Genomic DNA, 15000 nt, shown 5'->3' on the forward strand with positions numbered 1-15000 from the left:
AGCTGTTCTTGCCATAATATTTTTACATTTGACATTTTTATCATTTAGCAGACGCTCTTATCCAGAGCGACTTACATGAGCAATTAGGGTTAAGTGCCTTGCTCAAGGGCACATCGACAGATTTTTCACCTAGTCAGAGAACTACCCTTGAATGAGTAGGTGTGTTCAAACTTTTGACTGGTACTGTATATGCAACAAAAAATATATACATCCATTGTATCCAATTATCACTTGTCAACGTGAGAGAGCACTCTAGCAAGGAGAGAGAAATACTTCCAGAGAGAGAGAGAAAACACATTTCTAAGCATCCAAACAAATGGAAGTGTGTCAAGTGGAACAGAATATACACACAGCATTATTTCAGGGAGGCAGATATGACAAATGACTCCGTGCTAGTGTGAGATGTAAATACATTTCTCCTGGAGAGAGAGAGAGGGGGAGAGAGAGAGAACGAGAGAGAATAGATAGGGAGAGAAAGAGAGAGAGAGAATAGATAGATAGAGAGAGAGAGAGAGAGAGAGAGAGAGAGAGAGAGAGAGAGAGACAGAGACAGAGACAGAGAGAGACATAGAGAGACAGAGAGAGAGAGAGAGAGAGAGAGAGAGACAGAGATAGAGACAGAGAGAGACAGAGAGAGACAGACAGAGAGAGAGATGGAGAGAGAGACAGAGAGATGGAGAGAGAGAGGAGCAGTTTCAGTTTAAAGCTCCCATAAAGCCCCTTGAAATCCTCCCAATTAAGTGATGCATTTCCCCATGCAGCGCGTGCGTGTGTGTGTAAGTGAGTGTGTGTCTGTGATTGTGTGTAAGTGACTGTGTGTGTGTGTGTGTATTGTGGACAGGGGAAGTATAAAGAGACATACCAGTCCCCCAGATCCTATTGAAATAAGCTTCCAGTTAACAGTGTAATATTATTGCATTCCTATTGCCACTGACGCTCTGCTGCTCCATCTTTTAAGGCGAGTCCAAAATGGCACCCTATTCACCCGTAGGGCTTTGGTCAAAATTAGCAAACTATATTGGGAACAGGGTGCTATTTGGGACAGGTTCTTAGCCCATATTCTATTGCAAGGCCATATATTAGTGAGTAGTGCTGTGTCCTCTGAGGCTCATAATTAACCTTAACGATTCTGCTCCAAATTATGCAAAAAGGCAAAGCTTTTTAATGGTGTCAAATCAGCCCATAGGAGCTAACCTAGCCACTTTTTGCTTGCAATAATTTCATATTCTTTCATACCAAGATCATAATATTATCTTTCCCTCTCTCTTCATCCTCAAACAACACAGAATCAACCTACCCTTCTACATAAAATAATCAACCTACCCTTCTACATAAAAGAATCAACCTACCCTTCTACATAAAAGAATCAACCTACCCTTCTACATAAAAGAATCAACCTACCCTTCTACATAAAATAATCAACCTACCCTTCTACATAAAAGAATCAACCTACCCTTCTACATAAAATAATCAACCTACCCTTCTACATAAAATAATCAACCTACCCTTCTACATAAAATAATCAACCTACCCTTCTACATAAAAGAATCAACCTACCCTTCTACATAAAAGAATCAACCTACCCTTCTACATAAAATAATCAACCTACCCTTCTACATAAAATAATCAACCTACCCTTCTACATAAAAGAATCAACCTACCCTTCTACATAAAAGAATCAACCTACCCTTCTACATAAAAGAATCAACCTACCCTTCTACATAAAAGAATCAACCTACCCTTCTACATAAAATAATCAACCTACCCTTCTACATAAAAGAATCAACCTACCCTTCTACATAAAAGAATCAACCTACCCTTCTACATAAAAGAATCAACCTACCCTTCTACATAAAATAATCAACCTACCCTTCTACATAAAAGAATCAACCTACCCTTCTACATAAAAGAATCAACCTACCCTTCTACATAAAATAATCAACCTACCCTTCTACATAAAATAATCAACCTACCCTTCTACATAAAAGAATCAACCTACCCTTCTACATAAAATAATCAACCTACCCTTCTACATAAAAGAATCAACCTACCCTTCTACATAAAATAATCAACCTACCCTTCTACATAAAATAATCAACCTACCCTTCTACATAAAAGAATCAACCTACCCTTCTACATAAAATAATCAACCTACTGTACCATAAAATAATCAACGTACTCTAACATAAAAGAATCAACGTACTGTAACATAAAATAATCAACAGCACTTGTAATCTGTTGTGGGGGTTGTTTCCCATTCAGTTTCTTACGGTAAACTGATGTTCAGCAGGGTCTAATTAGAGTAGTGGGACCTTTACAGGGCTTAGGGCCACGTCCCAAAAGGCCTCCTATTCCCTAGATAGTATCCTCATTCTCACCAAGGCCCATAGGGAATAGGGTGCCATTTGAAACACACCATTAGGTCCATAACAGGAAGATGAGAGAGAGATGTATGACGCAACAGCTTTGAGCCGTGTCCCCTCTGGCAGACTGTACACTCCCACTCAGAAGTGTCAGTGACATGAAAGCGCGCTTGAGACTGATGCTGTATGTATAAGTCCCCTGGGGCAGAGAGAGAGAGACATACACAGACACACGCACACACACACACACACACACACACACACACACACACACACACACAGGCTCATGTACACTACCAGTCAAAAGTTTAGACACATCTACTCATTCAAGGGTTTTTCTTTATTTTTACTATTTTCTACATTGTAGAATAATAGTGAAGACATCAAAACTATGAAATAACACATATGGAATCACGTAGTAACCAAAAAAAGTGTTAAACAAATCAAAATATATTTTATATTTAAGATTCTTCAAATAGCCACCCTTTGCCTTGATGACAGCTTTGCACACTCTTGGCATTCTCTCAACCAGCTTCACCTGGAATGCTTTTCCAACAGTCTTGAAGGAGTTCCCACATATGCTGAGCACTTGTTAGCTGCTTTTCCTTCACTCTGACTCATCCCAACCCATCTCAATTGGTTTGAGGTCTGGGGATTGTGGAGGCCAGGTCATCTGATGCAGCACTCCTTCACTCTCCTTCTTGGTAAAATAGCCCTTACACAGCCTGGAGGTGTGTTTTGGGTCATTGTCCTGTTGAAAAACAAATGATAGTCCCACTAAGCCCAAACCAGATGGGATGGCGTATTGCTGCACAATGCTGTGGTAGCCATGCTGGTTAAGTGTGCCTTGAATTCTAAATAAATCACAGACAGTGTCACCAGCAAAGCACCCCCACACCATAACACCTCCTCCATGGTTTATGGCGGAGATCATCTGTTCAACCACACCATGTCTCACAAAGCCATGGCGGTTGGAACCAAAAATCTCCAATTTGGACCCCAGACCAAAGTACAAATTTCAACCGGTCTAATGTCCATTGCTTGTGTTTCTGGGCCCAAGCAGGTCTCTTCTTCTTATTGGTGTCCTTTAGTAGTGGTTTCTTTGCAGAATCGACCATGAAGGCCTGATTCACACAGTATCCTCTGAACAGTTGATGTTGAGATGTGTCTGTTACTTGAACTCTGTGAAGCATTTATTTGGGCTGCAATTTCTGAGGCTGGTAACTCTAATTAACTTATCCTCTACAGCAGAAGTAACTCTGGGTCTTCCTTTCCTGTGGCGGTCCTCATGAGAGCCAGTTTCATCATAGCGCTTGATGGTTTTTGCGACTGCAATTGAAGAAACTTTCAAAGTTCTTGAAATGTTCCGGACTGACTGACCTTCATGTCTTAAAGTGATGATGGACTGTCGTTTCCCTTTGCTTATTTGAGCTGTTCTTGCCATAATATGGACTTGGTCTTTTACCAAATCGGGCTATCTTCTGTATCACCCACAGCCAGATGGGAGAACATAAATGCCCATTTCTTTACAGTTTCAGTTCCATAGGGAACAGTCACACCACCTGCCACTGTATATTACAATACACTAAACACGTTAAGAGAATAAAGACATATTGATTCTCTGTGTCACGCAGGATATGGCTGTTTACATTTTTACATTTACGTCATTTAGCAGACGCTCTTATCCAGAGCGACTTACAAATTGGTGCATTCACCTTATGATAGCCAGTGGGACTATAAATAAAAAATGTTTAGAGTATATTTTAAATTTTCAATTCTGTTCACTTGAACGACACACTTGTTACTAAATATGTGTTACCATAATGCTTGTTGCTAAATATGTTACCATAATGCTTGTTGCTAAATATCTGTTACCATAATGCTTGTTGCTAAATATTTTACCATAATGCTTGTTGCAAAATATGTTACCATAATGCTTGTTGCTAAATATGTTACCATAATGCTTGTTACTAAATATGTGTTACCATAATGCTTGTTGCTAAATATGTTACCATAATGCTTGTTACTAAATATGTGTTACCATAATGCTTGTTGCTAAATATGTGTTACCATAGTGCTTGCTACTAAATCTGTGTTAACATAATGTTTAGCATGCATGTCCAGGTACAGGGACCACAATATATTCAATATGCTAGATCCCATCTGTCCATATAGATGTTATACCCTGTACCTGGAGACAGAGTTCACATTCATAACCCTGCATTACATTACCGTAAGAGACAGAGTTCACATTCATAACCCTGCATTACATTACATTTCTGAGTATTATTCCAACCCAATAGTATAGATGTATATACAAAACACAGGAACATCACAATTTTGACTGCACTGGGCCTTTAACGTAAGAGACTGTTCAGAGTTCACTTTGATAACCCTGTATAAAAGGGGTGTCAAACATACCCCGCGAGGGGGTCCAATCCGGCCCCTGGGTGGTTTGATATACATTAAAATTACTACAACCAAATCAAAAAGATATATAAATGTTAATGGACCTATTTTCATACAGTTTCTTGACTGTCCAGCTCACTAATAATCACTAGATAGTCAGGGAGAATAGAACATTCCAAAAAAGATGGATAGAGGACTATTCTTGGCATATTTTGAGGAAATAAGGAAATACAATCTAATTTCAGTGCGGCCCTCCGGACCTCGTTGAAGACCGAATGCGGCCCCTGGGGCAAAATGAGTTTGACACTCCTGCTGTATAACATTACCGTAAGAGACTGTGTAGAGTTCACCTTGATAACCCTGTATAACATTACCGTAAGAGACTGTACAGAGTTCACCTTGATAACGCTGTATAGCGTTACCGTAAGAGACTGTGTAGAGTTCACCTTGATAACCCTGTATAACATTACCGTAAGAGACTGTACAGTTCACCTTGATAACGCTGTATAGCGTTACCGTAAGAGACTGAGTAGAGTTCACCTTGATAACCCTGTATAACATTACCGTAAGAGACTATACAGAGTTCACCTTGATAACTCTGTATAACATTACCGTAAGAGACTGTACAGAGTTCACCTTGATAATCCTGCATTACCTTACCGTAAGAGACTGTACAGAGTTCACCTTGATAACCCTGTATAACATTACCGTAAGAGACTGTACAGGGTTCACCTTGATAATCCTGTATAACATTACCGTAAGAGACTGTACATAGTTCACCTTGATAACTCTGTATAACATTACCGTAAGAGACTGTACATAGTTCACCTTGATAACTCTGTATAACATTACCGTAAGAGACTGTACATAGTTCACCTTGATAACTCTGTATAACATTACCGTAAGAGACTGTACAGAGTTCACCTTGATAATCCTGCATTACCTTACCGTAAGAGACTGTGTAGAGTTCACCTTGATAACCCTGTATAACATTACCGTAAGAGACTGTACAGAGTTCACCTTGATAATCCTGCATTACCTTACCGTAAGAGACTGTGTAGAGTTCACCTTGATAAGGAAGTAGCGGAGTTGTGATTGCTGTCAGTGAAAGAGCCAGCTAGTTGCTATACATCCTTTAATCAAAGTCAACAACACAGACGGAACAGACTTTGTTTCAGAGAGACAGTTGCATTTTGTTTCGTTAAAAGCTGAAGTGCAGCGAGCGAAAACAACAAAGAAGCCCACCATTTTTTTATTTGTATTTTTATACATACAGTTGAAAGTTTATTCAGAAGTCAGTAGTGAATTGGGAACAGTCAATGTTACAGCAATCAAATCCTATACAATGACAATGTATGCGGAAGTAAGGAGTTAGTTGAGTACACTCCAAAAGAAAACAACAACCTCACCAATAAAATCAATGACAGGCAGATACTCACATACCAATTCTTTACAGTCCCTGTCATTTAAAAAACCTAAAAGCCCTTTTTTTTTTGGATATAAATGAAAGCCAGTTAATCTAATGGAATGTTAATACAAAAAAGTCATGATAAATTCCACATAAAAATTGAAATAAAATAAAATCATATATACATACCTCTGTACAAAGCGGGAATATGGATTTTTAAAAAAGATAAACCACCGAATAAAAGGATGATGTTTTCTGTAACTATGGATACAAAAAGATAAACCACAGACTAAAATGATGTTTTCTGTTACTATGTGCTCCCAGCTCCTTAGAGCGGGTGGGAGGGGTCAGAATGCCGGCCGTTATGTGCTCCCAGCTCCTTAGAGCGGGTGGGAGGGGTCAGAATGCCGGCCGTTATGTGCTCCCAGCTCCTAAGAGCGGGTGGGAGGGGTCAGAATGCCGGCCGTTAGTCACCAATCTGTCTACTGGTCTAAGTGTAAAAGACAGAACCAGAGAATGGTTCATTCACTCATTCTAATTCTATAGGTGGAACACAATCTCCTTCCATTACAAAAGGCCTGAACTAAGTGGTATCAAGTGAATCTAGTCAAAGATCATAGACGGTAGATAGCATCAACAAATTCAGTGACTAGTAATCATGTGCAACTGATTCCCCCTATCTACCTATGGTAAAATAGACATCATCATCACACTTGAGGCAAAATGAAAGGATCAACGAGGTTGTATCCCAAATGGCACCCTATTCCCTACGTAGTGCACTACTTTTTTTTTTACCAGAGCACTATGGGCCGTGGTCACCAGTAGTGCACTATATAGGGAATAGGGTGCCATTTGGGACACAACCAAAAATGAAAAGCTCAATAAGAGAGGGTCTGAGTGAGGTACCCTTCTTCTAGTCCTGGTCAGACTGTGGCTCTGTCCCAAATGGCTTCCTATTCCCTATATAGTGCCCTACCTTTGACCAGAGCCCTATGGGCAGCGGTAGTCAGAAGCAGTGCACTATAGGAAATAGGTCTCCATTTGGAAGGCATCCAAAGTGTTGAGAGGGGACGATGGGGGAATTAGAGAGATTGCAGAGGAGAAAGAACCTTTGTTTTTAAATCGGGCGTATAATGTCAGTGTTCATTGTACAATTCCTGAATCGATGGACGCTTGTTTCCTGGTGGTCTTGGGGGGAGGGGGAGGAGGGGTCTTGCTGGGAAGAGGAGGTGGCAGATGCTAGAAAAATAGAATACAGAAATATAAAGCCACGTTATAACGACATTGTAAAGGCTTATACGGCCTTATAACAAGTTATGAAGCTACAGTGGGGAAAAAATGTATTTAGTCAGCCACCAATTGTGCAAGTTCCCCCACTTAAAAAGATGAGAGAGGCCTGTAGGATTTTTTATGAATTTATTTGCAAATTATGGTGGAAAATAAGTATTTGGTCAATAACAAAAGTTTCTCAATACTTTGCTATATACCCTTTGTTGGCAATGACACAGGTCAAACGTTTTCTGTAAGTCTTCACAAGGTTTTCACACACTGTTGCTGGTATTTTGGCCCATTCCTCCATGCAGATCTCCTCTAGAGCAGTGATGTTTTGGGGCTGTCGCTGGGCAACACGGACTTTCAACTCCCTCCAAAGATTTTCTATGGGGTTGAGATCTGGAGACTGGCTAGGCCACTCCAGGACCTTGAAATGCTTCTTACGAAGCCACTCCTTCGTTGCCCGGGCGGTGTGTTTGGGATCATTGTCATGCTGAAAGATCCAGCCACGTTTCATCTTCAATGCCCTTGCTGATGGAAGGAGGTTTTCACTCAAAATCTCACGATACATGGCCCCATTCATTCTTTCCTTTACACAGATCAGTCGTCCTGGTCCCTTTGCAGAAAAACAGCCCCAAAGCATGATGTTTCCACCCCAATGCTTCACAGTAGGTATGGTGTTCTTTGGATGCAACTCAGCATTCTTTGTCCTCCAAACACGACGAGTTGAGTTTTTACCAAAAAGTTCTATTTTGGTTTCATCTGACCATATGACATTCTCCCAATCGTCTTCTGGATCATCCAAATGCACTCTAGCAAACTTCAGACGGGCCTGGACATGTACTGGCTTAAGCAGGGGGACACGTCTGGCAATGCAGGATTTGAGTCCCTGGCGACGTAGTGTGTTACTGATGGTAGGCTTTGTTACTTTGGTCCCAGCTCTCTGCAGGTCATTCACTAGGTCCCCCCGTGTGGTTCTGGGATTTTTGCTCACCGTTCTTGTGATCATTTTGACCCCACGGGGTGAGATCTTGCGTGGAGCCCCAGATCGAGGGAGATTATCAGTGGTCTTGTATGTCTTCCATTTCCTAATAATTGCTCCCACAGTTGATTTTTTCAAACCAAGCTGCTTACCTATTGCAGATTCAGTCTTCCCAGCCTGGTGCAGGTCTACAATTGTGTTTCTGGTGTCCTTTGACAGCTCTTTGGTCTTGGCCATAGTGGAGTTTGGAGTGTGACTGTTTGAGGTTGTGGACAGGTGTCTTTTATACTGATAACAAGTTCAAACAGGTGCCATTAATACAGGTAACGAGTGGAGGACAGAGGAGCCTCTTAAAGAAGAAGTTACAGGTCTGTGAGAGCCAGAAATCTTGCTTGTTTGTAGGTGACCAAATACTTATTTTCCACCATAATTTGCAAATAAATTCATTAAAAATCCTACAATGTGATTTTCTGGAATAAAAAAATCTCAATTTGTCTGTTATAGTTGACGTGTACCTATGATGAAAATGACAGGCCTCTCTCATCTTTTTAAGTGGGAGAACTTGCACAATTGGTGGCTGACTAAATACTTTTTTCCCCCACTGTATATACCTGGATGCCTCAAGTAAATTAAAGAAAGATGAATATCTGTATCCTGGAAATGTAGCATATCATTTCACAACTCAGCAGTTAAAGATGTTTGAGATTCTTCTGTAATAGGCTCCAGATGTATAAAGCAATACTCAGAACTGAACACCCCTTGGGACTTGGAGCAAGACAAAGAAAAATATGTTATTTCTATTTAGCCTTCTAGGATTTGAGGCTGATGATTCAAGCACTTGGAGTGAAACTACAATCCAAGTCAATTCCAGTGTTTTTACTCAGTCGTGACTCGTCTAATTTATTCTAACATTCAACAACCCCTACCGTGTCTAAGACTGAAAAAACACACCCTGTAAAAAGCACAGCTTCACTTCTGCAACAGGGAGGTATTCACAATGACATCTAGTGACAATGACACTAGACAATGACACTGACTCCAGTTTACTGCCTGTCTCCCCCCCAGTGAGACTAATCTAGCCTGACTCCAGTTTACTGCCTGTCTCCCCCCAGTGAGACTAATCTAGCCTGACTCCAGTTTACTGCCTGTCTCCCCCCCCCCCAGTGAGACTAATCTAGCCTGACTCCAGTTTACTGCCTGTCTCCCCCCCCCCCAGTGAGACTAATCTAGCCTGACTCCAGTTTACTGCCTGTCTCCCCCCCCCCCCAGTGAGACTAATCTAGCCTGACTCCAGTTTACTGCCTGTCTCCCCCCCCCCCAGTGAGACTAATCTAGCCTGACTCCAGTTTACTGCCTGTCCCCCCCCCCCCAGTGAGACTAATCTAGCCTGACTCCAGTTTACTGCCTGTCTCCCCCCCCCCCCAGTGAGACTAATCTAGCCTGACTCCAGTTTACTGCCTGTCCCCCCCCCCCCAGTGAGACTAATCTAGCCTGACTCCAGTTTACTGCCTGTCTCCCCCCCCCCCCCCAGTGAGACTAATCTAGCCTGACTCCAGTTTACTGCCTGTCTCCCCCCCCCCCCCCAGTGAGACTAATCTAGCCTGACTCCAGTTTACTGCCTGTCTCCCCCCCCCCAGTGAGACTAATCTAGCCTGACTCCAGTTTACTGCCTGTCTCCCCCCCCCAGTGAGACTACTCTAGCCTGACTCCAGTTTACTGCCTGTCTCCCCCCCCCAGTGAGACTAATCTAGCCTGACTCCAGTTTACTGCCTGTCTCCCCCCCCCCCCCCAGTGAGACTAATCTAGCCTGACTCCAGTTTACTGCCTGTCTCCCCCCCCCCCCCCCAGTGAGACTAATCTAGCCTGACTCCAGTTTACTGCCTGTCTCCCCCCCCCCCCCCCAGTGAGACTAATCTAGCCTGACTCCAGTTTACTGCCTGTCTCCCCCCCCCCCCAGTGAGACTAATCTAGCCTGACTCCAGTTTACTGCCTGTCCCCCCCCCCCAGTGAGACTAATCTAGCCTGACTCCAGTTTACTGCCTGTCTCCCCCCCCCAGTGAGACTAATCTAGCCTGACTCCAGTTTACTGCCTGTCTCCCCCCCCCAGTGAGACTAATCTAGCCTGACTCCAGTTTACTGCCTGTCCCCCCCCCCCCCAGTGAGACTAATCTAGCCTGACTCCAGTTTACTGCCTGTCCCCCCCCCCCCCAGTGAGACTAATCTAGCCTGACTCCAGTTTACTGCCTGTCTCCCCCCCCCCCCAGTGAGACTAATCTAGCCTGACTCCAGTTTACTGCCTGTCTCCCCCCCCCCCCCAGTGAGACTAATCTAGCCTGACTCCAGTTTACTGCCTGTCTCCCCCCCCCCCAGTGAGACTAATCTAGCCTGACTCCAGTTTACTGCCTGTCTCCCCCCCCCCCCCCCCCCAGTGAGACTAATCTAGCCTGACTCCAGTTTACTGCCTGTCCCCCCCCCCCAGTGAGACTAATCTAGCCTGACTCCAGTTTACTGCCTGTCCCCCCCCAGTGAGACTAATCTAGCCTGACTCCAGTTTACTGCCTGTCTCCCCCCCCCCAGTGAGACTAATCTAGCCTGACTCCAGTTTACTGCCTGTCCCCCCCCCCCCAGTGAGACTAATCTAGCCTGACTCCAGTTTACTGCCTGTCTCCCCCCCCCAGTGAGACTAATCTAGCCTGACTCCAGTTTACTGCCTGTCTCCCCCCCCCCCCCCCCCAGTGAGACTAATCTAGCCTGACTCCAGTTTACTGCCTGTCCCCCCCCCAGTGAGACTAATCTAGCCTGACTCCAGTTTACTGCCTGTCTCCCCCCCCCAGTGAGACTAATCTAGCCTGACTCCAGTTTACTGCCTGTCCCCCCCCCAGTGAGACTAATCTAGCCTGACTCCAGTTTACTGCCTGTCTCCCCCCCCCAGTGAGACTAATCTAGCCTGACTCCAGTTTACTGCCTGTCTCCCCCCCCCAGTGAGACTAATCTAGCCTGACTCCAGTTTACTGCCTGTCTCCCCCCCCCAGTGAGACTAATCTAGCCTGACTCCAGTTTACTGCCTGTCTCCCCCCCCCCAGTGAGACTAATCTAGCCTGACTCCAGTTTACTGCCTGTCTCCCCCCCCCCCAGTGAGACTAATCTAGCCTGACTCCAGTTTACTGCCTGTCCCCCCCCCCCCAGTGAGACTAATCTAGCCTGACTCCAGTTTACTGCCTGTCCCCCCCCCCAGTGAGACTAATCTAGCCTGACTCCAGTTTACTGCCTGTCTCCCCCCCCCCCAGTGAGACTAATCTAGCCTGACTCCAGTTTACTGCCTGTCCCCCCCCCCCCCAGTGAGACTAATCTAGCCTGACTCCAGTTTACTGCCTGTCCCCCCCCCAGTGAGACTAATCTAGCCTGACTCCAGTTTACTGCCTGTCTCCCCCCCAGTGAGACTAATCTAGCCTGACTCCAGTTTACTGCCTGTCTCCCCCCCCCCCCCCAGTGAGACTAATCTAGCCTGACTCCAGTTTACTGCCTGTCTCCCCCCCAGTGAGACTAATCTAGCCTGACTCCAGTTTACTGCCTGTCTCCCCCCCCCAGTGAGACTAATCTAGCCTGACTCCAGTTTACTGCCTGTCCCCCCCCCCCCAGTGAGACTAATCTAGCCTGACTCCAGTTTACTGCCTGTCCCCCCCCCCCCCCCAGTGAGACTAATCTAGCCTGACTCCAGTTTACTGCCTGTCCCCCCCCCCCCCCCCCAGTGAGACTAATCTAGCCTGACTCCAGTTTACTGCCTGTCTCCCCCCCCCCCCCCAGTGAGACTAATCTAGCCTGACTCCAGTTTACTGCCTGTCTCCCCCCCCCCCAGTGAGACTAATCTAGCCTGACTCCAGTTTACTGCCTGTCCCCCCCCCCCAGTGAGACTAATCTAGCCTGACTCCAGTTTACTGCCTGTCTCCCCCCCAGTGAGACTAATCTAGCCTGACTCCAGTTTACTGCCTGTCTCCCCCCCCCCCAGTGAGACTAATCTAGCCTGACTCCAGTTTACTGCCTGTCCCCCCCCCCCCCAGTGAGACTAATCTAGCCTGACTCCAGTTTACTGCCTGTCTCCCCCCCAGTGAGACTAATCTAGCCTGACTCCAGTTTACTGCCTGTCTCCCCCCCCCCCAGTGAGACTAATCTAGCCTGACTCCAGTTTACTGCCTGTCTCCCCCCCCAGTGAGACTAATCTAGCCTGACTCCAGTTTACTGCCTGTCTCCCCCCCCCAGTGAGACTAATCTAGCCTGACTCCAGTTTACTGCCTGTCCCCCCCCCCCCCCCAGTGAGACTAATCTAGCCTGACTCCAGTTTACTGTCTGTCCCCTCCCCCCAGTGAGACTAATCTAGCCTGACTCCAGTTTACTGCCTGTCCCTCCCCCCCCAGTGAGACTAATCTAGCCTGACTCCAGTTTACTGCCTGTCTCCCCCCCCCCCCCAGTGAGACTAATCTAGCCTGACTCCAGTTTACTGCCTGTCCCTCCCCCCCCAGTGAGACTAATCTAGCCTGACTCCAGTTTACTGCCTGTCTCCCCCCCCCCAGTGAGACTAATCTAGCCTGACTCCAGTTTACTGCCTGTCTCCCCCCCCCCAGTGAGACTAATCTAGCCTGACTCCAGTTTACTGCCTGTCCCCCCCCCCCCAGTGAGACTAATCTAGCCTGACTCCAGTTTACTGCCTGTCCCCTCCCCCCCCCCCCCAGTGATACTAATCTAGCCTGACTCCAGTTTACTGCCTGTCTCCCCCCCCCCCCCAGTGAGACTAATCTAGCCTGACTCCAGTTTACTGCCTGTCTCCCCCCCCCCAGTGAGACTAATCTAGCCTGACTCCAGTTTACTGCCTGTCCCTCCCCCCCCAGTGAGACTAATCTACCCTGACTCCAGTTTACTGCCTGTCTCCCCCCCCCCCCAGTGAGACTAATCTAGCCTGACTCCAGTTTACTGCCTGTCTCCCCCCCAGTGAGACTAATCTAGCCTGACTCCAGTTTACTGCCTGTCTCCCCCCCCCCCAGTGAGACTAATCTAGCCTGACTCCAGTTTACTGCCTGTCTCCCCCCAGTGAGACTAATCTAGCCTGACTCCAGTTTACTGCCTGTCTCCCCCCAGTGAGACTAATCTAGCCTGACTCCAGTTTACTGCCTGTCTCCCCCCCCCCCAGTGAGACTAATCTAGCCTGACTCCAGTTTACTGCCTGTCCCCCCCCCCCAGTGAGACTAATCTAGCCTGACTCCAGTTTACTGCCTGTCTCCCCCCCCCCCCAGTGAGACTAATCTAGCCTGACTCCAGTTTACTGCCTGTCCCCCCCCCCCCCCCCAGTGAGACTAATCTAGCCTGACTCCAGTTTACTGCCTGTCTCCCCCCCCCCCCAGTGAGACTAATCTAGCCTGACTCCAGTTTACTGCCTGTCTCCCCCCCCCCCAGTGAGACTAATCTAGCCTGACTCCAGTTTACTGCCTGTCTCCCCCCCCCCCAGTGAGACTAATCTAGTCTGACTCCAGTTTACTGCCTGTCCCCCCCCCCCCCCAGTGAGACTAATCTAGCCTGACTCCAGTTTACTGCCTGTCCCCCCCCCCCCAGTGAGACTAATCTAGCCTGACTCCAGTTTACTGCCTGTCCCCCCCCCCCCCCCAGTGAGACTAATCTAGCCTGACTCCAGTTTACTGCCTGTCCCCCCCCCCCAGTGAGACTAATCTAGCCTGACTCCAGTTTACTGCCTGTCTCCCCCCCCCAGTGAGACTAATCTAGCCTGACTCCAGTTTACTGCCTGTCTCCCCCCCCCAGTGAGACTAATCTAGCCTGACTCCAGTTTACTGCCTGTCTCCCCCCAGTGAGACTAATCTAGCCTGACTCCAGTTTACTGCCTGTCTCCCCCCCCCCCCCCCCCCAGTGAGACTAATATAGCCTGACTCCAGTTTACTGCCTGTCCCCCCCCCCCCAGTGAGACTAATCTAGCCTGACTCCAGTTTACTGCCTGTCCCCCCCCCCCCCAGTGAGACTAATCTAGCCTGACTCCAGTTTACTGCCTGTCCCCTCCCCCCAGTGAGACTAATCTACCCTGACTCCAGTTTACTGCCTGTCTCCCCCCCCCCCCCAGTGAGACTAATCTAGCCTGACTCCAGTTTACTGCCTGTCTCCCCCCCCCCCCCAGTGAGACTAATCTAGCCTGACTCCAGTTTACTGCCTGTCTCCCCCCCCCCCAGTGAGACTAATCTAGCCTGACTCCAGTTTACTGCCTGTCTCCCCCCCCCCCCCAGTGAGACTAATCTAGCCTGACTCCAGTTTACTGCCTGTCTCCCCCCCCCCCCCCAGTGAGACTAATCTAGCCTGACTCCAGTTTACTGCCTGTCTCCCCCCCCCCCCAGTGAGACTAATCTAGCCTGACTCCAGTTTACTGCCTGTCCCCCCCCCCAGTGAGACTAATCTAGCCTGACTCCAGTTTACTGCCTGTCTCCCCCTCCCCCCCCCCCAGTGAGACTAATCTAGCCTGACTCCAGTTTACTGCCTGTCCCCCCCCCCCCAGTGAGACTAATCTAGCCTGACTC

At 46.9% G+C, this 15000-nt stretch overlaps 1 long non-coding RNA gene across 1 annotated transcript in view; it reads right to left on the bottom strand.

Moving 5' to 3' along the window:
- Nucleotides 1-6017: 6017 nt before the first annotated feature.
- LOC311115471 overlaps nt 6018-15000 on the bottom strand; it is a 12150-nt gene continuing 3167 nt past the window's right edge. Inside the window, exon 2 of the long non-coding RNA XR_014611265.1 lies at nt 6018-7419. This is a non-coding gene — a long non-coding RNA (uncharacterized lncRNA). The remainder of the gene's footprint in view (nt 7420-15000) is intronic.

The sequence above is a fragment of the Coregonus lavaretus genome (genome assembly GCF_964263955.1).
Source record: "Coregonus lavaretus genome assembly, contig: HAP1_SCAFFOLD_1029, whole genome shotgun sequence".
Lineage (NCBI taxonomy): Eukaryota > Metazoa > Chordata > Actinopteri > Salmoniformes > Salmonidae > Coregonus > Coregonus lavaretus.